Consider the following 25,895-nt stretch of genomic DNA (forward strand, 5'->3'; position numbering starts at 1 on the left):
AGAACATGTTTGCTGACTAATAGGCGGGTGTTTTGATCCCAACTTAGTAGTGGTTAGTAGTGTTGTGTGATTGTGGTTTTAAAGGGCAAAAGAAAGACGATCGTTAGGCAACACTCCGCCCGAGTCGCATGGTGAAGTCGAGTGTGAGTAATCGTGGAATTCAATGGAAGTATTTGTTTGCAGCAGAATAACATGCGGAGAAAGATATTCTGCCAGATGTTTGATGAGTTGTTGAGCTTCCCTGAAGCCAACACATACCGATCAATCCTGGGCGTCTGGTGGGCAATATCTGGTAATCGTTTGCAGGCCTCGATATGATATTGTCATTTCTTTATTAATTTGCTATGCGAGCTACTCGCATCTCCCTTGGGATGGGGAAACGATTCAGTCATCTTTCTACTTCATTACGGCCCACAAGGTACTCCAAAGAGATCCCCCTCAAGCGATCGAAAGATGGACGTACAGCGGGTGCGTGTGTTTGGTATGTGGAAACATCAATTTACCGCAAATATGTACCGCTCTTGTCGGCTTCCTCCAGCTTGCAGCGTCCAGCGTGACACATTGACACATGGCCAATATTTGATTCCGGATCTTTGGCTTGGGCTGATTAATTTGCTTAGCGGCAGTAAAGTACGGCAAATGAATGGCTCACCGGTTACGGAGGGTTACGAAGGATCGTCTTCTTATGCTCTCGGCAGGACAAAAGCCTCGCCACAAAGCGAAGAAGGACGATGAGTGGTTGTTTGTGTTTGGGCGAGTGTCGTACACATCGGAAGGGAAAACCCGTAAGCGAGGATAAAAGAAAAGCCAACACACAATGAATGGCTTTTAATCATTCGAAGGTCGCCTGCGGCTGACTGGTGGGACTGGATGTACGCACTGGACACATTGATTTTCTCGTGCGGAGTTTTGAAACCTTCATCAAGCTTAATGTTTCGCTTGGGGCGAGTTAAACCCGATCGTCTTCCCCGTTTTCGAAGACGGAGTACCTCCATTACCGGAATTGGGCTAATGGTTACATCAAAGATCAATTAAATTTAAAACAAGGATTACCTTTTGCTAAGAAAGCCATTTAAGATCCAGCGGTGTCGTTTTTTTTGTTCCTTCTCACGTTCGCCCCTCACTCGATTGGTTTAAATTTAGGTAAGCGTTTAATTAGCGTTGAGTCGCAGTTAATTCCATTCGGTGTAAAGTATTTCAGAACGCGCTCGGTGGAAGAAATTTCCGCACGGAATTTGCCACGACAATGTGAACCATTTCGCAGCCGGAAATGGGGCAAATGGCACGCGAAAATCGTTTCGTTGGAATTTTTGCTCCCCTCCCTCCTACTTCTTATCGGTTTGGTTTTATTTTTGGATTGATGCAATGCACTTTTTTTGCAGCACAAGCGTGGAGATTTTTTTTTAGTGAAATAGACGAGACATTTTACTAAATTGCGCCTTACTGCTGCTTAAGACATCTATATATACCGAATTGTAAAATAATTGCTTTAATTATTGCATGATTAAATTGAACATTGGAAGTCACACTATTTCTCTGAATGTACATTAATATCTGGTTCGTTTAGTATTTTATCTGCACAGACAGCCTGAGCCCAGACTATTTTGTGCAAAAAATTCTAGAAGTCCTAAGCCTCTTGTTTGATAAAGCGTTTCGTTTTTGGTTTGTATGGATTCCTTCTCATTCTGGCGAATAAATTGGCAAAAAGAGGTGCTACTGAAGGTAATTTCTATGATAGACCGAGACCGAGTTCACGAGTATACCCATTTCCACCAGGAATTCTGCCTAGCCCGTTGGAATCCTTGGAATACAGATGATCTCGTCTAATCATTTTGCATTGAGCGCTCACCTTCAGCGTATAAACCTGTGTTGGGTGAACACTACAACAGTGGGTGAAACGTTCCCAACGACCTGTCAGATAGAGCTGACAGGTGAAAATGAAAAGCGACGTAGAAGAGGAAGAAAAAATAAGGATAACACAGATCGCAGGATGCGCCTGCGACCTCTTTCCAAAAAGGACACCTCAAGAATAAAGACCATTTTTTTGGCACACGTAATAACCGTGTCTGGCAAAATAAGTCTTTTTTCTGTTAATTCGTTAGTTAAATCTGTAGTGTTCTAACATCTTGGCTCCAAACGAAGGTTAGCGTTGGCGATACAGGCTATCGGGACCATCTTCTGTGGTCTTGTATAGACTTCGCCGATGTCAGAAGCTCACTATTGACGATAGTAGTTACAATCAACAGGAAACCGAATGTTCCAATAATGGAGAAAATGTCTACTCACGAAATAAATGTGTATAAACCTCAGCTCTACAATACGGCACAGTCTGTGATACATTAAATAAAAAAAAGCTTTCTGGGTTGCAATTAAAATCCCCAATCAATTCTCAATCTCATATAAAGCTTGAATGATGGAATTATAATATTTGTCCATACCCCATAGGGAACAGCTTGCGTTCGCGCACGCAAGATAGCTTCATCTTGCCTATTATTCACCAGAAAAAGGACACCGCTGGCAATCTTAAATTAATTTATTAACATTGTTAAGGGCGACCTTCGAGGGCATTCGCGAGCGGCATTTCAAAAGCTGCGGCACATATAAAAGATATCGATTAAGCGAGCGAATTGCCTGGTTGAATGGGAAATAAAACGCAAACACACACACACAGAGCTATCGAATCGTTTGACACGCGTGACCATCGTGCATGCGTAACTAGCGCACTGGTCAATGCGTAAGGGAGCGTTTATTATTATACCACCCGCGATGCGTGACACAAATAAGGGCTAATGTGATTCATTGACGAATTCTTTCGATGGACGAGTCCGCTCGGTATGGGGGTCTTCTCGGCAGTGGAGTTGGAGTTGTCACGATTCGGAATTAACTTGTGCTGTCCACGGTATGGGGTCCCGTCGTTTATCTCATTCCCCGGGCTTATTGTTCGGTAGGGTTAATCAGAGAATGGCGTGTGGATCGGTTCGCAGCCCGTTTGTGCCGAGATCTACGACGTTCATCGTGCAGCGCACTCTAGCCTCTGACTCGCAAACTTGTCGCTCCAGGTCAAAGTAAAGACCCAGCGGGCAGCTACCTTCAATCAGAAGCCCCTGCCAGCAGTTCAGATATTTCTGACAGTCGGTCGGATGGGGTAGAAAGATCCCGGAGCTGTTGGGATCGCTGCAGTCCAGATCCTGGAACTGGGCGTCGACCAGCGTGGATGCGTACAGCATCAGCACCAGAACACACGCGATGATGACTTGCGGACGTAGTAACGCAGTGAACTTCATTGTGGAACTCCTAAACTGAAACTAGTGATGCTGTGCTAAGCTACTACCTTTTGAAGCTCATCATTATTATCAGACTGATTTGAATGGCCACTTTTGCGGAGTGGAATAAACATTCCACGATAAGCCCCGCGAAGATAAGATACCTTCCATTGGACGATTCATTCAGACGGCGATGGGGGGGAGTTTGATTGATAAAGGGCAGTGATTCTACTACCGCTACCGCGGGGAGTTTCACAACGAATGTAATCAGACACTCATCACTCATCATTGTTTTCGTGTTGCACAGATGCATCAACAGGTTCCGCTTATCTTTATCGCAGCCAACCTTCGGGTGATTTTTCGAAGATTAAATGGCGAATGTATCTCCACAGAAAGGACGTTCATTCAACTACATCGCTCTTTAAAAGCAAAAAAACAAGCACCGCAAGGAAATTAATATAAAAAAAAAACTTTAAAAGCGACCTCAAACTGTTAAGATTAAGCGTTCCGGGTGGAAGATGTCAGACGATCGAAGTATCCCTAGTACTCATAATATTCCTGCCACTCTACATCCCACCAACAGCTCTTGAGGTATGCTTGCTTGTGGTTAGCAAATTATTCAGCATGGGTGGGTTTCCTTGCCAAAGCGGCCAAATAATGGCTGTTGCCCCGCAAAGTATATTTTCGTTTTGCTTTCGTAGCAACAAAATGAAACTGTTGCACTGTTTTGAAGTTAGTTTACTTTCGGGGGTGGGGGAGCAAAAGTTTTTCGATAACTTTTCCTGCTGACGATAAGGGGAAAAGTTGGGTGGGCCACTGAGGCCACTACAGTTTAGCTTTTTGCTGTTTCCTCCTAAACTCTCACCGCTTTTGGCCTGGTGGTGTGCTGGTGGGTACGCATGGGTAAAGTTAGTCCATAAATATGCTATCGTTGCACTGTTGGAAGGTCAGTTATGGATCAATAGATATGAAAAATGCAGATTAAATATTGATTCGCTATGGGAGGTTAGGGTATTAAAATATGGCTAGCAGTCTATTGTTTGGTTAAGTTTAAGGAAGATACGAGCCAAAAAAAGCATAATAGTGGGGAGTTCTTGTATAGTCTAGCGAGGATCAGAAATCGAATTATTGTGTAATAAATTCTTATACTAAACCATTATTTACATGGGAAACATTGATGAAGGCTAAAGATTCTATTCGCCTTAAGGCAGCATGTTATAGGACAATGCGCTGTCTTTTCGTAACGCTGCTCCAATCCGTGCGCCATTGCGTAGCGACATTTCTGCATTAATTCATGTGGAACAAAAAAGACAAGCAGCTTGCATTTCACGCTCCATTTCGGGCGCTTTTCACCGTGTGTACAACAGCAGAAGCATCCTGCCACAGCCATACAACACGGCGAGGTGAATCGTTGGGAAAATGCTATACTCGCTTGCAAGTGTGTGCTGTTGACTTACAATAATGCACACTACTGCACAACTGTTACACAGTAAGGTGCTTTCCTCCGACCGTCGATGGCGCAACGATTTGCTGAGTGCATCTTGCCGATCCGAATGCTTTTCCGGTGAAGGATAAGCTTTCCTTCTTGATGGGCGCATGGTGGGTTGAACCAGTTACTGAGAAATTCTTCATCTGTGCCGCGCCACCATGGGGAAGGGGACATATTGTTTTGCTATTGTAAGTTGATGGAATGCTACAAACAATTGCTTTTTAGTATGGCATGGCACCAAGTGGAGCGCTTTTCTTTTCGCTTCCTTACGACCCTGCAACCTTTAAATGAAACGGTTTGGAACACCGTTTGAAGCATCGTAAAACGGTATCAATCCAGCAGGATTGTTTGTTTTTGTTTTCTAAGTATCACCTCATTGCAAAATGAGGATTGGGAAAGCATTTCTGTGAGAAAGAAAAAGGTTTTCCGATTCCGGAGAAAAAAAAATCATTTTCCCGTACTTTGTTGTGTGAGCTTTTCTGCAGCTGGTTGGTTTCAGCTTACTTCGTAAGAAGTGCATTGTTATCGGTGTTGCTTTGAAATTGTAGGTCTGACAAGAGGAAAGTAATGTTACTTCTAGCTGTTTATTTATCTTCAATTATTTTTAGTAGAAGTTAATCGTCAACTGTTAAGAAGAAATATTTTACTTTTAAAATTAAATAGTAAATAATAAATAATAATACATAAATAAATAAATAATAATAATTAAACAATAATTCAAAAAACTATTGCTGTTGTTGGTTGTTTAAGCGAATCAAAGCTTTTCGCTTAAACATTATGACATTAACATTTTTAATGCAGCGCCTACTGCATGTATAGCTGTCAGAATTCGGAAGCGCCTAAATGTATGCAACAAGACAAACGATATGAAAAGGATAGCTGACAGGTAAAACCATGATGTTGACGTACAAATTTATTTACCAAAAAAAACCCACTAAGACACTGTTCAAAAACCGTGCACAAATTTATCTCCCCGTAAGTTATTAAGCTCGTGAACAGACAAAACCCTCGGAACCCTTGCAATCTAGCTGTTTGCTAAACACGGGGTTAACCTCTGGTTACGATAAAAAAAAACTGGCAACACTGGCAAATAAATATCGTGCCAGCTGACACAGACTGCCGCCCCAAAAAGGCTGCCGGAATGAGACGGGCGAAATTTATTTCATCATTATGGTCAACCGGAAGTATCTGGAAAGGCATTTTTCGCCCGGAAAAAACCCCGAAAAACCTTTTCCGAAAAGCGAGCATTATTTTCCATCGATCGTCAACTGGGGGCACTGCAGAGCAATGTCGTTAAATGGTTACGGCAGACACCACCACCACCCAGTGTACGTGCCGTGCGTGGAGCTGCCTTATTTCGTCGTTGGTGTGAATTTTTTCGACATTCACCGCAAAAATTGGGTAGAAAAAAAAGAAAGATAAACAACAGCTTACAAAAATCCCCCATTCTATCCCCCAAGCGTTGATTGAAGCTGTTGGAGTATGCGAGCGGGAAAAGGGAAAAAGGAAAACACATTTTCACACATTCGTTTTGGTGCCACATATGGAGCACCTTAAGGACGCTATTTATGCCCTCGGTTCTTGCATATGTCCCGGGTAGAAACGCCCGGTAAACCTGGCAGGAAAAGGAGTGGTTTGCACACACCGATCGATAAGCTTATTTAAGTGACTTTCTCCGGGATCGTGTGGTTTTTCCCCCTCCCCGTACACAGCTTCTTCGGGTTGGTGGTAGGGGTTTAGGATTTCGCACCTCGATTTGGAAATTGATGAGGCCACCATATGAGGTTGGCTGTTGTGTCGTGTCCCACATTAAGCATGTATTTTCCCAACGGTTCCCAGAAAACCGGGGGGTTCGTCGTTTCCCGATTCTGGGTTGGAATGAGGTTGGTCCAACACCGTTGGTTTCACGTTTTCCGAGCGGGAGTTCCAAATTGAACCATTAATATTACAGGACGGTCTCCCAACCGTCCGTCCGGGCGCCCCATACACATCGTGGCACGGTTGTGGTCCCATCCTCCCATTTGAATGTCCCGATTGCGACGGTCTGAAGCTGTTCATTCAGCCCAGCGCATAAATTACGTAGTCAGTCAGTGAAATGATATGCGAAGGCTTTCGGGCTCAAATTGGTGGCACCACACGCCGTACGCTGTGAGTCGCAAGCTAAACGACTCCGTGTCCGAGTAGCCTGGCTACCGACCGTAAAAGCAAGCACGGATGTCAAGTGCGCGCGGGTCGTCAAACGGGGGTAAACAAAGCCACAATATGCGTGCCACCACATGGAGAGTAAACTTCACTGTGATCGCGCGGTTTGGTTGTGTGGCTCGCTTTTCCCGGAGTTCCCCGAAAACTTGTGGCGATGGTTTTGACAAAACTGGCAAGGGGAATGAACCTCTGGCACCAAGAGGGCCACCAGCGCCAGTAATTAATTAAGATATTGTGTCAAATATTTCATTCGAGTCGATAAATTTTCGGAAGCCATGCCAGCGGACGTATGTGTGCCCCGCTCGTGTGCCGCCTAGCAGCGGTCACTTGACACCTGCGTCTCATCGTCCGGTCGGTCTCTAGCGTGGTCCCACCGTTGTTCAACATAGGAGATAATTGGGCGCGTAGCGTTGTTTAAGATTTATCGCACAATCATCACCGCGGGAGGGCCCCGCGGTGTGTTTTGCTCGCGGATCCGGCACCCGCCGGGAGGGACCCGGGTTTAAAGTTTTGGATGTTGCGGGATTGCGGGTGAGGCGCGCGTGGGTCATGTTGACAAATGAAATGAAAATAAATAAATATACAGCGCGTGTGGAGGAAATACAAAACATAACAAAAAAGCTGGCTAAACTCTGCTCGGAATGAGGCCGGTATCGGAGGAGTTTGGGTGGAAGTGGAGAACTCACCGATAACTCCCGGCACAACACATCCACATACATCTTCTCCGGAGAAACAAAAAAAAAAAACAAACACCATAAATGGAGCTGATAGATAATTAGTGTCATGTTTTAGGGGAAGGAAGTCGCGGCCACTCGCACACACAGCACAGTTCGCAGTGTGGGTGCGTTTGTTTTTGTTCGGGTTGGAAGGTATTGGAAAAGAACACCGCGCACCGATGGAATAAATCCACCACGGGGTCCCTTGTGTGGGACCAGCACACGTCGTGTCGTGTGCCGCCGTGACGCTGAGGTTTATGTTAATGTCCCAATGTTTTTTTGTTTGCCCTTTTTAGGGTGGATTGGTGGACGCGTTGTAATGGATCACGTGAAAGAGACGACCCAATATGGCATTGGTATCGGGGTAAGTTATGTGATTTATATTCCGTGCCAGTTCGATCAGGGCGATCGATTGGCGTTATTATGCTGAATTAAATCACCTACTGCTTCGAGCTTTGGACAATCTCCATGCATGATAAGTGTGTTTTCAATTTTTTGGGATTAAAAAAAAACATTAAAAACACGTTCGATAAAGGGAGTAGGGATAGCAATAAATAGATAGTAAAGGTTTCTAATACCGCCTCTTATATCTGTAGGGTTATTGAGCTCTGCTGGTAACGTGGGAGTTATTTTTGGATTTTTTCAAGTTGAGTGCTAGAATGTGCTAGATTCGAATTTTATGGAACTGAGATTGGATCCGGCAGACTTAAAAGATTTGCAAAGGTGTGAATGCAAAGCTTTCGGTACGTCAGTTAGGTAAGCTTTGAACAGCAGATCAGAAGAGCTTTCAAGATCAACTTCAGGGATTTCGAATGCACATTCAACAAAAGCCAGGATTGCTTCCAACTTGCTGCGTATCTGAGAGATAAGAAAAAAATCTCCGTTTCATCATATTTTGTGTCACCACAACCTCAAGAAATCTGGAACAACTCGAGCATCTCGGACAGTCTCATCTAGGACAACCTCTTAAGAGCACCTTTTAATAAATGGCAGTTAATGATGTTTATTTTTTAATAATTACTATTAAAAGTGAAGTAAGTTTGTAGGAAAATATATTATGCCACTTTCATCGACCCATAATACAGACTGCTAATGTAAACATATGCGCCTGAATGTATGCATGCATGTATACATTTAATACATTTTAATGCAAACTAGCTAATCAGCCCGGTTACAGAGCTATGAAACAGAATTCCGTTGTGTACGTAAACTCAAAGATGTTTAAAAAGAGGGTTTCTTCCCAATTGGTGGACGTTGTTAATTTTATTTTATATATTTTATTTTTTATTCTTTTGTAAAATAGTATATTTCCGTATACTAATATAGTATACACCGTATACTAAATATTATATCTCTAGTATACCAAATTAGTATATATTAATTTTTTTCTGTCATTTTTGGTGTTCCTTTCTCAAATTCTCAGAGATATTCAGATATTCATTTCATTACGAATACAGTTGGGCGTGCTGACAAGATCTTAAGAGGTACAAGAGCAAAACAATTTGAGCAAACTTCTTCACAAGTTAAGCTTGAAAGCCCTTTTAAGATGCATTTAAAGAAAAGGGAATCACTTCGCTTTCATCTTCTTTTGTGGCCAGCTATTTGTGGCTTTATTTACCCGTAGATGGATGATCAGTCCTTGCGTAAATCTCCCCTTCAGTACCTTCTTTTTTGTGGTTTAACAAAGTTTTTAATGCTCTGGCTTTGTTAGTACCGAAAACCAGCAAACGTTTATGGTTTGCTTTAGCAAAAAAAAAAGCTTTCAAGCTTTCGCGCGAATTATGAATTCTCAATCAAATAAATCGCTTTACAATATTGCGCGCCTTCCGCCTTACATCCGGCGCACACGCGGGTGACCGCATGTGGTGCGAACATGTGTTTATTTATGAATACAATTTGCCACCGAGCCGGAAACGGCACGGCATAACAATAGACAACAGCCAGCAGCAGCCATGCACCTGATACGCGCGGCCTTAAGGGGGGACCTGGTCTGTTTTTCTGTTCTTTTTTTTAATGTGGAGTTCTCGTGTGGTTTGTTTTCGTTTTCGCAAAAAAGGAAGCGATTTTTCATGGTTCAATTTATGGGGAAAAAAAGTACCAAAACATCAACCTCCAAACTCCCCGTGCGTTTTGCGTTCATTTTTGCAACATTTGTGGTGATTTATACTTCCAACGGTAAGCTTTTACGATCGCTTCACGGGGAATGTGTGTGTGTGTGTTTCCGTTGTGCGTTATTACCGTAAACTATTTTTATTGAGCTCCGAATTAAAATTCGTTATTTATTAAAAACCAAAAAAGAAGCTTTTTTCCATCCGTCCACATCATTCTGCGTGCGTTTAAATTTGAAGTCGTTGCGCAAAGTGGAAGGGTGTAAGTAGCAAAACTACCACTTTTACTCACTTGATGATTGCATTCCAACGTTTGTAAGTATTTGCAATAAAACAAGCATGCACACAAATTTTCCACCTGTTAGGTTGGGCTGCTGTATGGTATTGTGTGGGGCTGAAGCACTTTACGCTGGTACGCGATGAAGAAGACGAACTAATAAATAAATATCAACGCAAACGTTACGTTGTGCGCTGTGTGTTGCATTATTACGTGAGGAAGGCGTAAAATTTCCCATCTCTTGCGATGGCACGCCGATGTCGTCGTGCAATCCGGTCACGTCGTCGTCTTGCGTCGTGTGACGCGGTTCCTTTTGACGTGGAATGCAAAAATGGGAAGCATATCCCATGCTTCTGCCCAAAGGCATCTGTCCTGTTGCCTGTTGCCACCACCGGGTGTACGACTGCATCATCCACTAATGGTAACGTTTGCAGACCGTGTTACAGAATACGCCGGCAGCGGTTTCTATTCAGTTTCGTTCCCTTTTTTGCCCATCCTTTTCCACTCCAGCGCATCGTCTGCTAAAGCAGATAGTCAGCAATAGCGGTTCTAAAATTTGTCGCTAGAGTAAATATTATAAAAAAAGGAAAGAATAACGGAAAAAACTCAAAAAATAATGTTGAGAACCATTACGTACAGTGCGTACCATAGCTATAAAACAATTATTTTTTTTTAATGCAAGAAAACTCATGAAGAGTATCATAAAAATGAGGCCATCAGTGAGTTAATGAGTATCAATTTATACAAATTAAGAAATCAATGAATTGATGGTTTTTTTTAAATTTGCCCTCACTACTATATATTTATACGTCAAAGTCAAAATTGCTCTACGTTATATTACTGTTTGGGCACTAAATCTACTTTAAATATTTCAATCAATAGATATATATCATATAGATATTCTTATAACAAAAAAATTGTCACAAAGAGTTTGTTTCAATTAAAACTGTTTTTTTTAATTTACTTGTTAGCTTGTAAATCTATCTGTCTGTAAAATAAGCTGTTTACTATGCAGAGTTCCGAGCAGCTACTCGACCAATGCCTAAACAAATATTTTTAAATTTTAAAATTTAATAAAAATAAATTAGTTAAAATGTTTCTGAAAACATTAAGTGAACGCGTGTTAGAAACGATGAATTCATTTAGATTAATTAAAATTTATGTTATAAAATATTTTCATAAAAATTCTGTAAAAAATAATCTTCGATACAGTCGTTTTACAAAGTCGCAGATCAACACGTTTAAGTAGAATTAAACAAAGTATTCCGCATCAAGCAATCTGATTTCAATTCTCCGTTTGAAAATTGTTCAATTGTTGAGAACAGATTGTAGATGTGTCTTCCACATCTGCTTTTGTCTCTCGAATCATCGTTTATTCCACCCTTCGCTTGTTAAAGTTTGAAAAATAACCTTATAATTATGCTAAGGCCTGTACCCATCTGCACCGTGAGTGCAAAGCTTTTCTTACTCTCCCTCTCTTGCGCTTTCAACGCCGACAGGGGCAGCAGCACTAGCAGAGTTTGGCTTTCGTGATCCTTCCTTAAGGGAAATGTCCTTCTTTCCTGTGTGTGCGTGCGGTGGGTAAATATTTACGAAGCAACCAAAATTTATGACCTGCCGATAGGAACTAGCTTCCGGTTGGGGAGTGCGCGCTGCTGCTGATCGGTGAAATCGAAATCTTATTTTCAATTCACCCAACCACTATGGATAATGGGGGGTTTCTTTGGTGTGCATTGGGAAAAAAGGTGGGCAAAATATTACGTCTGCTGCAGGGAAATAAGCAGCACAGAACTGATCTGAGATAAAGAAAAATCCCACAATTTATAAAAATACCAGCGGGGTGTGTGTGGTGTATTTTATATTGGGCCACACATTGTTCTCCTTCAATTATTCAGTGTCCTTACTGAAGGAAAAAAAACGAGGGCACGATTGGGAACAGTAAAACGATTTACGATTCAGCACGTGTGTTGTTGTTTCGGCCCTACTTCCACCATTACACTCAGCTGTGTGGGTGGGTATCAGGAAGGGCGGAAATTGTGCATATAAAATTTAATTTACAAGCTATACAATAAAACCCACGAAAGCACACCGTACAGCAATTTTTGAGATGTCCGCTTACATTGCAAGGCGTACCACACACTGGAAGGAACAACGGCTTGTCCAGTGCTGTCCTCTCGGGCCACGCTCTTGTTTCCCTTCTCAAACTATCCACAAGCGTAAGGATGTTGTTGGGTGTCCTGTGTGGAGCTTTTTTTCGTTGTTGTTTAATTCCACTCATTCCAATAGGCCCGGCATAATGTTTGGCTCGGGTCATTTAGCTTTCTGTTGTGAGAGGGTGTGCACTGCATTGCGTTGCGTGTAGCCAACCAGTCAGAAGCAGTACGTGCTGTATGTAAGGAAGGTCCACGGGTAGGGGACGACACTGTGGTGGTAGGTGACATAAATTTTGCATTAAAAACTTCACCATTAATTTATGCCGCACACACGATTGCGTGTACGTTCCGCTGGGAGTATGCTTCACGGGGGATGGTGGCGGCGCCTGAAGAGTGTTCGATTTTGTGGGGGAGGGGGGTGGATGTTGCAGAAATTATCTCACTCCCCTGATTCCCCCCTGTCCCGGCTTTAATTTGCATCAACGAAGCCTCATTTTGTCAGCCAAAACATGGTGCAAGGACAAGCGATATGGCGGAATGAATGGGGGGGTCCGGGTGGTATGGTATCATCCCCCGTTCCCTACCCGGACCGAACAGGGCTGGGGTATGGATGTGTATGTTTTCGATGTTTTTACACTCCAGTACAAATTGATAGTACGTTTTAATGGGCCACACCAGACCATCCACAGACCGACATTCCCCTAAACAGTGGAGAAAATAAAAGCCAACCCTCAATACCCCTCGGTGCAGGGAAAAACCGTAGGGTAAATGTGTGTTTTTGTTGTGCTCCGGTACAACCTACCCGCACTTTTGTGTCAGTCGGTCAGGAGGACAAACCGCTCGAAGTCAAACTGCCGCGTGGCTCTGCTGCGGTGTTGGTGCATGTTTTGCCGTACCGTGAGGTTGTAATGAAGTCATCTGGGACAAACACCGCTGCTGAACAATCTCTGTTCGGCCCGGAAGATTGCAATCGTTTTGTTTCCGATTGACCACATAGGACATAGGTGAGTACACACTGCAACAACTCCGGTGTACAACCGGGGTGGGTACAAATGAGCGGTTTCAGGCAGCCAGGACTACTGCCTTCCACTGCGCACTGGAGTGCAAATGGGCTTGTGGATGCCAACAAACATCCCCCCACTCTCCCTGGTGGTCAGAACAAGGGCGTGTGTATGTGTGTGTGTGTAATTTATGATGAAATCATGGAACACACCCTTTTTATGGTAGCGATGGTGTGTGATCTGCAGTAATGATCTGATTTAAGTTGTAACGAATATTAAATTTAATTATGCGTTCGGTCGTTAAACAATTCTGGTGTCTGGGCACAGTGGAGGAGACTGTTCCCTTTTTTTTTACAATCTTTAAGCTGCATTAATGAACGAGCAGCATTAAAACTGAGGCCAACGTTTATTAACACTGATGCCATGATGTGCATTATTGGTTTGGTGCAGTTGATATTTCATTTGCAGGTCTCCACAGGCTTTTTGTAGGCGATTAATATACTGATTCGTTACATTGCCGAAGTCGATCGCTTTAAATCCATTTGTGTTGAGCTGGTGTATTAACGATTTTAATTGGTTTTATGGTGTGCATTGTAGGGCGCTGTTTCGTGAATTAAATATTGATGCATCAAGAATGAAAAGGTACCAGGTACCGCAGATTATCTGGCGACGCTGGAGAAATTAACGCGTGGTGGATTCTGAAGTTGGTTGAGCAGTAGCTTGATTCGTATCACGGGTTTATTGATAATAAAATCATGTAAACGTGAAGTTAGAATGAAGTTTTTACGACCCGAAATCTTGAAATACAAATGTCGATGTCAAAGATGGGCTAGCTTGACTGCTATTTAACCTAATGTTGGAGTGTGAGCTCTATACGTCTTGAGGGTGGAAGATTCAGTTAACATGTACTAAAAGACTTTTGTGGATTTATAAAACACTGATACCCTAGACATTGGGGCAGATCATATCATATGTTAGAATATTGAGGCTTTCAGCCTGTATCTGTCAAATAACCCAGGTACCGGAAATACAGATTCATAAAGGACATAACATTTTGATATACAGAATGACAAAAGGGATCATTCTTGAGCAACCACAATAAGAGAAAAATCGATTACGGGTTAGAAAGTCAAATTTAAACTCAGTTCATTTGAAACAAATTGTTAGTATGATTATTAAAACTATTAAGAAATCTGGTTCTGTAATTCTGTTTTTGCTGTTTTTCTAAAAAAAAGTTTGTTTACATTTTTGACGTACGTCAAACATGACCTAACTTGGTTCAGACCAAGGTCTGTGTAGGATAGAGGTCGAGTAATAGCCAAGATAGAGGTTCGCCATTTTGGATTTCATTTGACATTTTGTCGCCCGTGTAAGATTCCTTGCGTCTAGCCTACTTGTTTACTATATCCCGATTAATCAACACAACTACACACAAATCATTTGAATGGAAAAGGGCGTCAAAACGTCAAATCACGTGTAACGAACTTTTGGCTACTTGTCAAATTGCTCTATATTACTCGACCTCTATCCTACACAGACCTTGGTTCAGACCAGGAAGCAAAATTCTTTGTTTTGACATTTGTTGAGCAGCTGACCTAAGCTTTCATTAGGAAAATAATCTAATCCTTTTTTCCTAGGCTTAATTTAGCTTGTAATTTGTATGGGGCGTTGAAAGCGGATAAGCCAGGAAACGTCACAACGCACACAAAAAAATGGTTTACAGTATCAAGCAAATGGCGGAAAAATATGGTTAAGTTCGTATGTATCAGAAAGGATTTGTTTATCAACTGGTCATTCATAAAAATTGCGAGGAGGAAGCTGAGGAATCTTCTCCACTCAAGAAATCTAGAATAGAATGATCCAATCTAAGTTGGCGTGGTAGACGCGAAATGCAACTGTGTGATGACGTTGGCAACTGACGTTCACTAACCAGAACGACTCCAAAATGGATTAGAGAGAGTCAATTAGAGTCTTTAACTAGACTTCTAAACCTCAAAGCATCAACTATAACATCAGATATTGGTTCAGAACTTTTACCCAGTTTTATTACATTACATATTTTCTATTTAAAGCATAAATTAGTGAGCGCAATCTAGAACGAAATATCCATCGTTTTTTGTTCCTTCTTGAGAGGTTCCGTTTGGCTTATTTCATTTGCTTTGTCATTCATTCCAGGCGATCTTTTTTTCCCTACCCATCCGGAATGATGGGTCGTTATCCTATTTAACTTCTTTATGACTTGGCAGAAGTTTGGGTTTTCGCCTTTTTATTGCTCCAAAGCCAAAAAAGCGGCGAACCCGCTGTGGATTGTTTGTGCGAAAGTACATCATTTTTAATGGGCGATTTCGTTCGTGGCCATTGTGTTTCTTCAGTCACGACACAGTATTTACCGGGTATGGGTAAGTTCCATTTGGCAAACAGTTTCCAACAGATCTCATTCGCTCAACTCCCGCAGGAAAGATCTGCATTTTTCTGAGGAAATAAAATCTTATCCCATTATGCCCGCCAGTTATGCCGCTCCGCGGACGGGTTGTGAAAAAGAGTCCCCACCAAAAAAAGGGGGAATCAAGAAGTATCACGACGAAAAGGCAGTTAGAAGAAAACAGATAACGAACAGGTCTGTTCTGGGATGGAAAAAAAAACACACGGGTGTGTGAGCTTAACGAACGAAGCAGGAACAATCGGGCATGGTCGGTTACATCGCGTAGAATCAATCCGGAAGTGGCTGACATTTGCTGTGGCAGGGTCGCCGGATAAAAATACGTTACGCCGGTGTGCCCCAGATCAGTGCGATCACAAGTCACTGTCGAGGCATAAATCTTTAACTTCTTTACGGTCGTTTGGGTTGGTGTGTTTTTTTTTCTCTCTCTCTCCCCAAACGTTGGGAGGTTACGGAGAAGAGAGCGGTCCGTGAGTAGAATAATGTAGCCACTTCCGGCTATAGCAGGGTGGAATAATGCTGCTATCGGGGAATGCCACTAAGGGAATGAATCGTTTCCACGTACACGCTTACATAAACGCACCTACGCCAGCTCGCTGTCTGAAGCGGGCCGAGGGGTGGCGTTTCGGGACAGAGAGCTTCAAAAGTTTGACGTACGCCCGTTGAATGCACGAACGAAGCGCTCCGTGTCGGTGTCTTATCTTGCTCTGCTGGGGTTAGTCACGATTGCATCGCTACGGCACCACGGTTGGTGGTGGTGGTGGTGGCGTTTAGTCTGAATCAAACGATTTCCGGTTTCCGGCGGTGTGCGCAACCACAAGCTTCGGTTTGTGAGGCGCTCCCGTCGATGGCGAACTTCGTGCAGAGTTCGGAACAGACGTCAAGGAACTAATAGGACTTACGGTAAAGCTCCCTGAAGCTTCCTCTCGAAGACTCGACCTTCGACGGTCGTCCTGGGCACACAATTCCTTGCGAAAGCACCAAGGCATCCGAGCATCCGGACAAGACTGGGGTTCTTGGTCGGGTGTGTTCAATCCCTCTCCCTCTCCCTTCTCTCCATGGAACAAACTTCCAACCATTGATTATAATTACCTGAAACGACACGCAGAAAAGAACGAAGAAAAAGGTCGTTAGTAACAAAAAAAATCAGTTCGCAGCAAAAGTTGCTCTGTCTTGCGTTTCCCCGGATTGCTTGAAAGGATGAAAATGTTAGAAGTAAAAAGGCGATCCCGCGTCTTGTCATGGCTGCCATGGAGAACTTTTGGTTCGAGAAAAATGGTACGATAAAAGAAGTGGGGAGGCCACGGTTAAAGCTGTCTACCACCGGCAACGGCAGTTCAACTTTTCAGCCTTTGTGTGTGTGTGTGTCCGGGGGGGAAGGCTTTATTTTTGCGGTGCGTTTTGTGACTGAAGCAGCAAATGCAGCACAAACAATCCACACGTGGGCCCGCAAGAGGATTTGTGTGTGTTTTTTTTTGTTTTTGTTGCGCAGAAGCTATTATTAGATCGCGACTAATAACTCTGACAGACGTACGGCAAATGGTCTCGACTTCCCATTTTACGAACATTTAGCAGCCGAAAGATAAAAGTCTTGTTAAAGTTGAACGAAAGCGTAAAAGAGCAAAGAGCAGGGCTTTCGGTGGGAGTATCCCCCCTAGCACAGCAGCAGCTTAAAACATGTCCCTCGTTCGAAACTGTGAAAACCCGGGCTCGTTAGAGAGGGCCGCATGAGCGACATTCAGCCGGAGACAAATGAAAACGATAGCGAGCGAAAAGGAATCTTATTTTCCTTCCGCCTCGAAGCGAAAATGGTTATCGCTTTATTTCCGCGGGCTAAAAGTTAAAAATACTGTGTACATTCTTTTTGGTCCGTAGGCACGGGGAATAATGTTTTCTTTCCCGCCCCGCAGGAAGAAAGGATGCAACAAAATATAGCGAGTGCTTACGGATTTAAACGGGTGAGAACTTTTCCGTGGTGTGTGTTGGAGTGTTTAGTTTTGCTTTGCTTCTATTTTATTTTTCTTTTGCCGTACGGAAATGAGCGTTCTCATCTCTCTTCCAACTTCCTGTTTGGTAATGAATTTAAAGGAAAAGAGTTGTATGTTGCAGAAATGGAGAACGTTGCCTGTTGCTAGCAAGCAACCAGCAATTTAAATAAAAAAGTTGTTTTGTTTATTTCTCTGCTTGTTTCATACTGAAACTTATTTAAAGCTCTGTGAAATATCATTTTTGCATTGAGCAAAAAAGCTTTCCACCAGTGGGAATGACACATGGAGCAGCCTGGTGTTTGGTAGAATCGCACAGTGGGAAGTATTTATGATTTGCTATTTATTAATTTTGGACAGTGTAAGACGGGGGAAAAGATACCTAAGTCGCTGACAGTGACAGGTACAAATAATGAAGGGTTCCACGCGAAAGGGTTTTCAGTTGAGCAGTGAGTGGCATTCGATTAAAGTGAGATAAGTTTAAAATTACAGCATTAGAACAACCACCACCACTCCCAAACTGTGCTTCGGAGCATTTGTTACGGTTGCTTTTAAATCGATCCCGATCGCTTTGCCTGGTGATGGTTCGCATAAAAAAGGGTTTTCCAGTGCGACTTTCAGACTTTCAGGATTTGACCGAACCGATAAGGGCCGGGTTTTATTTATTGACCGCCCGAAAACTTGGCTCACTTTCCTTAAGCACCGCCACAGGCTTTACACAAAAACACGACGGTGCAACGTTTGGAAAAGTTCAAAGTTCGTCGTTTGGACAGAAAAAGAACAAACAAAAGCAACCCATTTCCCTCCGGTGTCCCTGTGTCTGTGTCGTTCTGTGGCAAGTTCTGGGCTGATTGCTTTCGGCGATATGGCATGGCGGCCGAAATAAGATATTAAAAAATGGTCCGGCACACGGGATAGATAATTTTCGCACGCGCGTCCAACGATAGCATAAAGTGTGAGTTTTTATTTGTTTTAAGCAGCGATAATCATCTGCCCAAATTTTGTGCCTGTGCCTGCCTGTGTGTTGGCGTTCGAGCGAGACAGGATTTGTTAAAATTACATGGTTGATTTGATCTGATAGTCACGTTTTTTGTTTTGTTTTTTAAATAATTGTTAACTATATTTTACGGGGCTGTGAGTAAGAGAGATATCATTAGAATAAAACATGGCATGGGAAGATCTACTCTCACAAAGCTGAAAATATGACATTATAGTGAATTTTTGTGTGCGTAAATTACAAATATTTAAAAGTTGAAGGCGTTATACGAAAAGCTCGTGATGCGGGAGGTTCTTTTCCAGCTGTTCCAAGTTATAAGGGTCTGCCAAGTGCACTCCCTGATGCACTTAGGTATTATTGTATTAAATATCCCATTTTGGTCTATTGATATACGTCATAAATAAATAATTGATTGATACTTTGCCAGCTCAACGTTTCCCCAATATTTCGACTTTTGATAACGAGGAGAAAAAAAAACAAATCCCAAGAGTTTGAGTTCTTTATTGTACGAATTCGTAGTTCGTAGTTGAAAAAGATATTCGAAAGATATGAAAAAATTGTTACTTGTTATGAGTAAACTTGTTAAGTTATGAAAAATTACTTAATTGTTTTAATCAATATTCCCAAAACTTTTAGGTTCAGCAAATAGTAAAACTTTTTGTTATCAAACTTGGCTCGAAAATGTAAAAAAAATTTTAAAACCTACACCATGAACCCCTTTCTAACTTTAGAACTTCTGGATTTTACGTCACTTAAAAACCATAAAACCATATTAGAATACTTTTCTGTTGAAGTGAACCATTGGAACTGGTTCCATCGCATGCAAGTGCACGTGTCCCGTGCAGTGTCAGTTGAAGCGATGAGGTTATTCCGGAAAACTGCTGACGCACACTGTCCTTTTCGGTGGGGGGGATTTTAGGAAATTCTATTAAACATTTGTCAGAAAAAGTTCGGGTACAATCATGTCAAATCTACCCTCCTGTACACCACCACGGGATGACCAACAGCCTTTCGGTAGAATTTCACCCGCCAGTAAAATCAGTTCCAATCTATAAACCACCCCGTTTCGGTGGTCAAAAAAACGGGTACAAAAAATAGTAATAAGACAAGGTGAGGTTGCAACGGTTCACGACCGGGTTTTCACCGGCCAGCACCAATTCCGCCGCAGCAGCACGAACGGGCGAAAAATCGCTTTCCACGCGATTTCGTGTGAACCATTTTCTCTCTCAGTCGAACTGCTTGCTTTTTTTGTGGCCCCACGGTGCGGTAAATGTGTTGTCACCTTCCACTCCTGGCGCTACGTGAACTTTTTGCACAAGCAGCCTTTTTTTCTTGTTGGCCAAAAACCAGAAGAACCATTTCGAGACAAACGGAGTTGGTCTGTTTGGGGAATGTGGAATAGAAGACGACACCACCCCCGCCGTAGGGGACAAAGAATTGCTTTCGGCCGAGTGTGTTCCCCTAAATAACAGGGGGGTGGTTTGTTGGTGGAAAAATCATCATCCACCACTTTTGCGGAATTTATGCGCGAAACTCGAGTTGCACGAGTGTCACGTGCCAGCAAAGAAAAGGTGACTTTCGAACCTGTGGTGCGCACAGGGTTACCCCCAGGAGGCGATGTCAGCCATTTTATGCAGCGTGTGCATTTACGAAGCATTACGCTAACCGGTGCCACTAGCGTTTGATCCCGGTTCGTTGAGGTATTGTGCATTATGTTGCATTTTTGTGAAGTTGTATGACGTTAAGGTGCAATTTTGATGAATGTCAATAGCAAAGGTCGCAACAGCATGTTGTCTTTAATTCCTGTGCCATCGAAATCATCGGACACGTTAAAGTACAATGCATGAACAATGAGCTTTAGCGTCCTGAAACCTGTTGGCCATATTTTTTAATGATGAATAGCACTCGTCAGCACACAATCCGACTGCTCTTCCAGGAAAATCATGCTGCAAACTGCCAGAGGAGAAGTTTTGCTCTGCCACTGCTAAAACCATCGTAATATGGCTTATGGTCCCGTGTACACATAGGGACACGGGAAAACAGCTCGTTCAGTGCTGTTTTGTCAGTTCACAATTGGCTGCAAGGGTAAAGTTGTTGTAGAGCAGAGGGGGCCTGCACCGATTGTGGTATTGACAATTTGTTTTCAAATTCCCCCGTGGGACGTAAGGATGCGATCGACATTTGTATCGTCCTTCGTTGGCTCATAAGATTGTAACAAGGAATCCAAACACACACACACACACACTGAGTGGGATGCAGTGCAGTGTGTGGAATATTTGAAAGTGTAAGTATGTAGTTATGTGAAATGCAAGTTAGTTAATGTTTGTGTAAAAAGTTTAACTATTTTAAAATCAATTAAATACGAGGACATTTTGATTTGACAGTCTTACTCGTTCACTATCTTTTTTTATTCTGTTCTTTTTAAATGACAGCTGTCAAAATTGTGGTCGTTGCTCAATGCGCGTTTACACGTATATACATCTATTTTATTATTATTTTAGTTTTCTTTTAAACCTCTACACTATTTAACTTAAATAATGTGATTTTTCAAATATAGTTTATCTATTAATATTTATCTGGAGAGAAAATATTTAAACCCCACAACACTGTGCTGCTGTTGTGGATGCGATCCTGCTATAATCATAAAAAGAGACTAGAGTAGACAAGGATAATAATCGTAACGAAAATAAAATGCATCCGTGTAGTAAAACAAGCCGACACACCTTGACCGTTTCTGCTTCTGAGGGACTGCTAGAGCATATTTGCTACCGTTCTTTTTTTGTTGCTGCTGCAAACAACAGCAATGCTGTACCCATAACGTGGCTGTTGCAATGAAATAGGAGTGCATTTTACAGCACTGGGATGGCCGTTGCACATTGGCGATGCATGCACAGCAGCAGCGGTGTACACCTCCTGCTGCTGCATCAGCACATTCGGATGGGAGTTGAATAAAGCTGGGTTGGACTGGGAGAAGTTGGTCCCACTAGCATTATCTAACAATCATGCGAACACAACAGCGTGGACAGCGTGCGTTGTTTTATTTTAGTCCCTCTGGCTGCGGGATGTTATCCGGTGGTCGACGAATCATTATCAGTGGGGTTTGGTATGTTTAGCGGTAGGAATTGGGTTGGGTGTGTGTGCGTTCGAGTTCGGGAATAATTTACGACGTATTCGTGTACGATAATACCTTTGTGGACGCAAGCCTTCACAATCTGTTGGGCTAGAGAACCCTACTAAAGCTATACATCCCTAAACAGCATGCATGTGAGTGGTAAATACTGCAAGAAATTGTATTTACTTCACATGTAATTTAGGTCTGTTTGATTATAAATTCTCCTACTGATGACTGCACATGGACCACAGAGAAAAGATACAGTCTCTGGAAAAACATACCAAACAATCAATAAATTATGAAAATTGTTTGTATTCTAAGAGGTTCGTAAAATAAACGGAAAATGTATCCACTACAGAAGAGGCTGCCACAGGAATTTACAAACATCTCACGACACGAACTTAGTATTAGAACATGACCTATCACAAGGGTCGTGGAAGTCCGTCACTAGGGAGTTCTCCCTGCTGGCAGTGGCGGGTTTAATGGTAAGCAAACTAAGCAATTGCGGGGGGCCCCGAGCTGACGGAGACCCTGAGCTGAGACAGGCCGAAAGTTGAGGATTTACCTTTTTCAGGAAGTGGGTTAAGCAAAAATTGGAGCAAATAAGCTACGGGTATGCAGGTAAAATCCAAGATAATTTTATAAGACAAAGTCTACTGATCTACTGTACTAAGAATGCCCCGATCTTGGGATAGACCATTCTTTGGCAGGAGGCGAACACAGCAAATGTGTGCACAATTGTTCGAGCGCATTGCAGGTGATGAATTAGAACATTACTTACATTTCATGAAAGATAAGGACACAATTCAAAGTTCAGAACTGAACATTCCGGAAATGCATAAAATAACAAGACAAATGTCACGCACTTTCCTAAACATTGCGATATTATTGAACATTTTCTTAACCATCCCAATGTCAAATGCTTCAGCGGAAAGATCGTTCTCCACTTTAAAACGTGTTAAATCATATTTGAGGAATACACTAGGAACACTTTTGTATGTAGATTTATTACATCAACTAGATACAGAGAAAATATTCAGGAATTCGCCATTAGCAAAGTCAGGCGCAAAAATGTTTAGCTCATACTTATAAAAAAGTGTAATATTTAATACAAAATTAAATACAGTTGCAAATGAACTCCAAAACGACTAGAATCATTATTTTCCTTTTCTTTTAAACGCAAAATTTAAACTTAAAAAAAATAAAATCAATAAGTTTAACCAAAATGGAATATTTGATGGATTTGGAATACTCCTAAATACGCCACTGCCTGCAGGCATTGGAAAGGCATCGACAAAATAGTGATGGCAGTGATAGTTGAAGACATCACGCGGTTTGGAAAGTTTTAGGAATACAAGAAAGAGTTCTATAATTCCCGGCCACTCAACTACATAAAATTATCGCCTGTCATTACACTGACAGTTGCGTGTGGTAATTCTCAGTGTATGACCAGACGACCGAAATTAAAAGAGGGTATAGGAAAATACATTCCATTACACATAGCTTTATTTTAATCCGTTCAAAACATAAACTAGTACTTAATTAAAATTTGCTCATTAAAATTAAACACCTTCAAGCGATGTGCAATTTAAGTAATTTAAAGAGCTTTTATAGTCGAATGAACCTCAAATTGTGTGCTGCTGCCAATTAAAACTTAAATTACAACCTTTTGTAACTTAACCAAATCGAATCGATCGTCCCATTATTTACTTGGCTGAGGCTGAGGCCATACGATGACAGCGTCAAAGCTGAAGGGGAAAACGTAACCCAGCACGACTCCATCATCATCGTTGGCGCCGGTGGCGCTAATACTACGACAAACCCAAAATCGGGCCGAGAAAGGCTAATTATTTGATCAGCAGGATAGCTCTAACGCACCGTGCCCCAACGGTGTGTGAGGATCGTAAAAGGAGAGTGCCCGGTTGGAGTGTGTGTTGCGTATATGAGACGAAATTTCTCACGCTCGAGTGGACATTTGGGAGCAGAAGCTTGTTACCACCGCTGGTGGTGCTAGAGTGTTAATCAAGAAAGTAACAAAACCCACCAGTCCAAGCAACCACGGTATCGAGTGAATGTGCGACGACATTTTGTTCGACGACATCAACGCAAAAAGAGCGCGTACAACGCAACAACGGTACGCGAGCGCACCCGAGGTCAACCCGGCGTCGACCGGATCGCAGGCCGTGAGTGCGACCGAACGAATGAGAGAGTGATGGCAAATTACGCACGAAACGTGTGACCAAATTAGCTCATTATTCAATAATAATTACCAATGTCCGTTGCATTATTCATGGGACAAATTATTCTTTATTAGCTGTGTAGAGCTAATTTCTGACCGGGCGGCTCAGCACGGTGCGGGGGGGCACGTTGTTTTTGTTGTTGTTGCTTCTTTAATATCCAACCAGAAGGGTACGGGGGGTACGAAGTTACGTTTTCTTACCCCCATGAAACAGCCTTTTCCGCAACCCGGTCGATTCAATGACCTCAGGGGTGCCTCGTTTTTCATCTCTCAACTAGCCACGGATTGGTTGCAGTATTTTTTGTGTAGCTCTGTTGTGATGTTGAGCGCTACGAGAGGTGAGCCTACCGGGTGTGCGTCGGCTATGAGGGCTGGGGCTTAACGATGGGTTTTCGGACCACTAATGAAGTGTGCTTCAATGCTCTGCTCTGGTAGTGGAGGTGGCAACGTGTGAGACGCGGGACGCCGTTTGCAGTATGCATCTCATCAACGAAGGATCGAGCGTACTAAAGCGGCGCTGGGGAAGTTCCAGGGTGAGTCGGTAGGGAATTCAAGTGCGGCGTGAAGGCTGAAGGCCGTGATCGATAATTAAAACGGCTAACGGAGGCGGGTTTCAGAGATACTGTTATCCCTATGATTGGTTGGTGGTTTGCATTGAAAGTGCGCAGATGGCGAGAGAGGAAATAATCAATACCCATTAGATGGGTTAGTTCAAGTGCAAACAATCGGGGGGGGCGGTAGCGTCGCAGCACCGAGTTTGCGGAGAATGCTAATGGAAAGTGCTTTAAGCATGCATTAGGGTGTTTTATGGATGATAATTTCATTTAGATTAGGCGTCGTTGTTGAGAGGCACGAGCGGTGTCACTTTAAGATTTTCTGCAAATTGTTGCAATTAATCGGAGCAAAAACAACACTGCAGGTGGGTGAGTAGTTTTAATGCTATAGAACTTTGGATAATAACGTATATATATATGATATGTTATACGGATCGGTGGCATGATGGTAGCCGGTCTTCACACGAACGGACTGGACCAAAATCCCTTCCGGATTATTTTTTCCGTAGCAAGGATTATTATCTGGCTACATGGTAAAATAAGTCTAGTAAGCCATAAATGGCAGGAATGATCTAGAAGGGTCGTTTCGCTAAGAGGAGCGAGATTTATGTTATACAAGTTCAATCCAGAAGAGAAACACACTCGAAAAGCCTCAAATATTGGATTTAAATTCTTAATGAGCAAGGATTTGCATTCAAGAGTTTTGGAAAAAAAAACTGAACATAATAAATAAGTTGTTGTCTTGATGGATCGATACGCGAAACAAATTAACTGAAACTGGTACAAAACTGATCTAAAACTGATTCTAAATCGGTCTAATACTTCCAAAAATGGTGGAAATTTCATAAAAAAGAGGTTTTAACTTCAAAATTGTCAGAAGTTTAGCTGTAAAAGCAAAAGATGTAACAAAAACTCCTCTTATCATATAGTAAATGCTAAATGAGAGCCTCTGAACATGTATTGTTTATGAGTTCTCAGTTTTTGACAGTTGTGGATCCTGATCCTTATTTCTGGATACTGATTTGTTCTTAGAAACAAATTATTAGAACCTTTTTACAGAGGTGAGTTGAGATTTTTGGACTGCAATTGCGCCATTTGCTAATATATTGATTTAAAGTTTTCAGATTAATTAGATATAATACATTGAGAACAATATCTCCACATATAGGACTTTAAGTGAACAGCTTTTGGTAAAATAACAGGCCGAGAATGTCTAAAAGTTTAGACTCAAAATGATAATAAAACGAAGAAAATCTTCCTTAATTTGTTTACGACGTGATCTGAGATTCTTTAGAAAGGTTCCACTTGAAGTAAATAGAAAGCTGTTATCGATACCAGTATTCATGATGTTTCTTTCAA

At 42.3% G+C, this 25,895-nt stretch overlaps 1 protein-coding gene across 7 annotated transcripts in view; it reads right to left on the reverse strand.

Annotated features, from left to right (window-relative positions):
- LOC128298551 (cysteine-rich motor neuron 1 protein) overlaps nt 1-25,895 on the reverse strand; it is a 177,285-nt gene that overhangs the window by 28,000 nt on the left and 123,390 nt on the right. Inside the window, exon 7 of one of the 7 annotated variants that reach the window (XM_053034317.1) lies at nt 16,275-16,741. The exons of the other annotated variants lie outside the window; for them this stretch is intronic. The gene's annotated coding sequence lies outside the window, so the exon portion shown is untranslated. Of the gene's footprint in view, nt 1-16,274; nt 16,742-25,895 lie in introns of those variants that run through there. 7 annotated transcript variants of the gene reach the window in all.

The sequence above is a fragment of the Anopheles moucheti genome, chromosome 2, assembly GCF_943734755.1.
Source record: "Anopheles moucheti chromosome 2, idAnoMoucSN_F20_07, whole genome shotgun sequence".
NCBI lineage: Eukaryota > Metazoa > Arthropoda > Insecta > Diptera > Culicidae > Anopheles > Anopheles moucheti.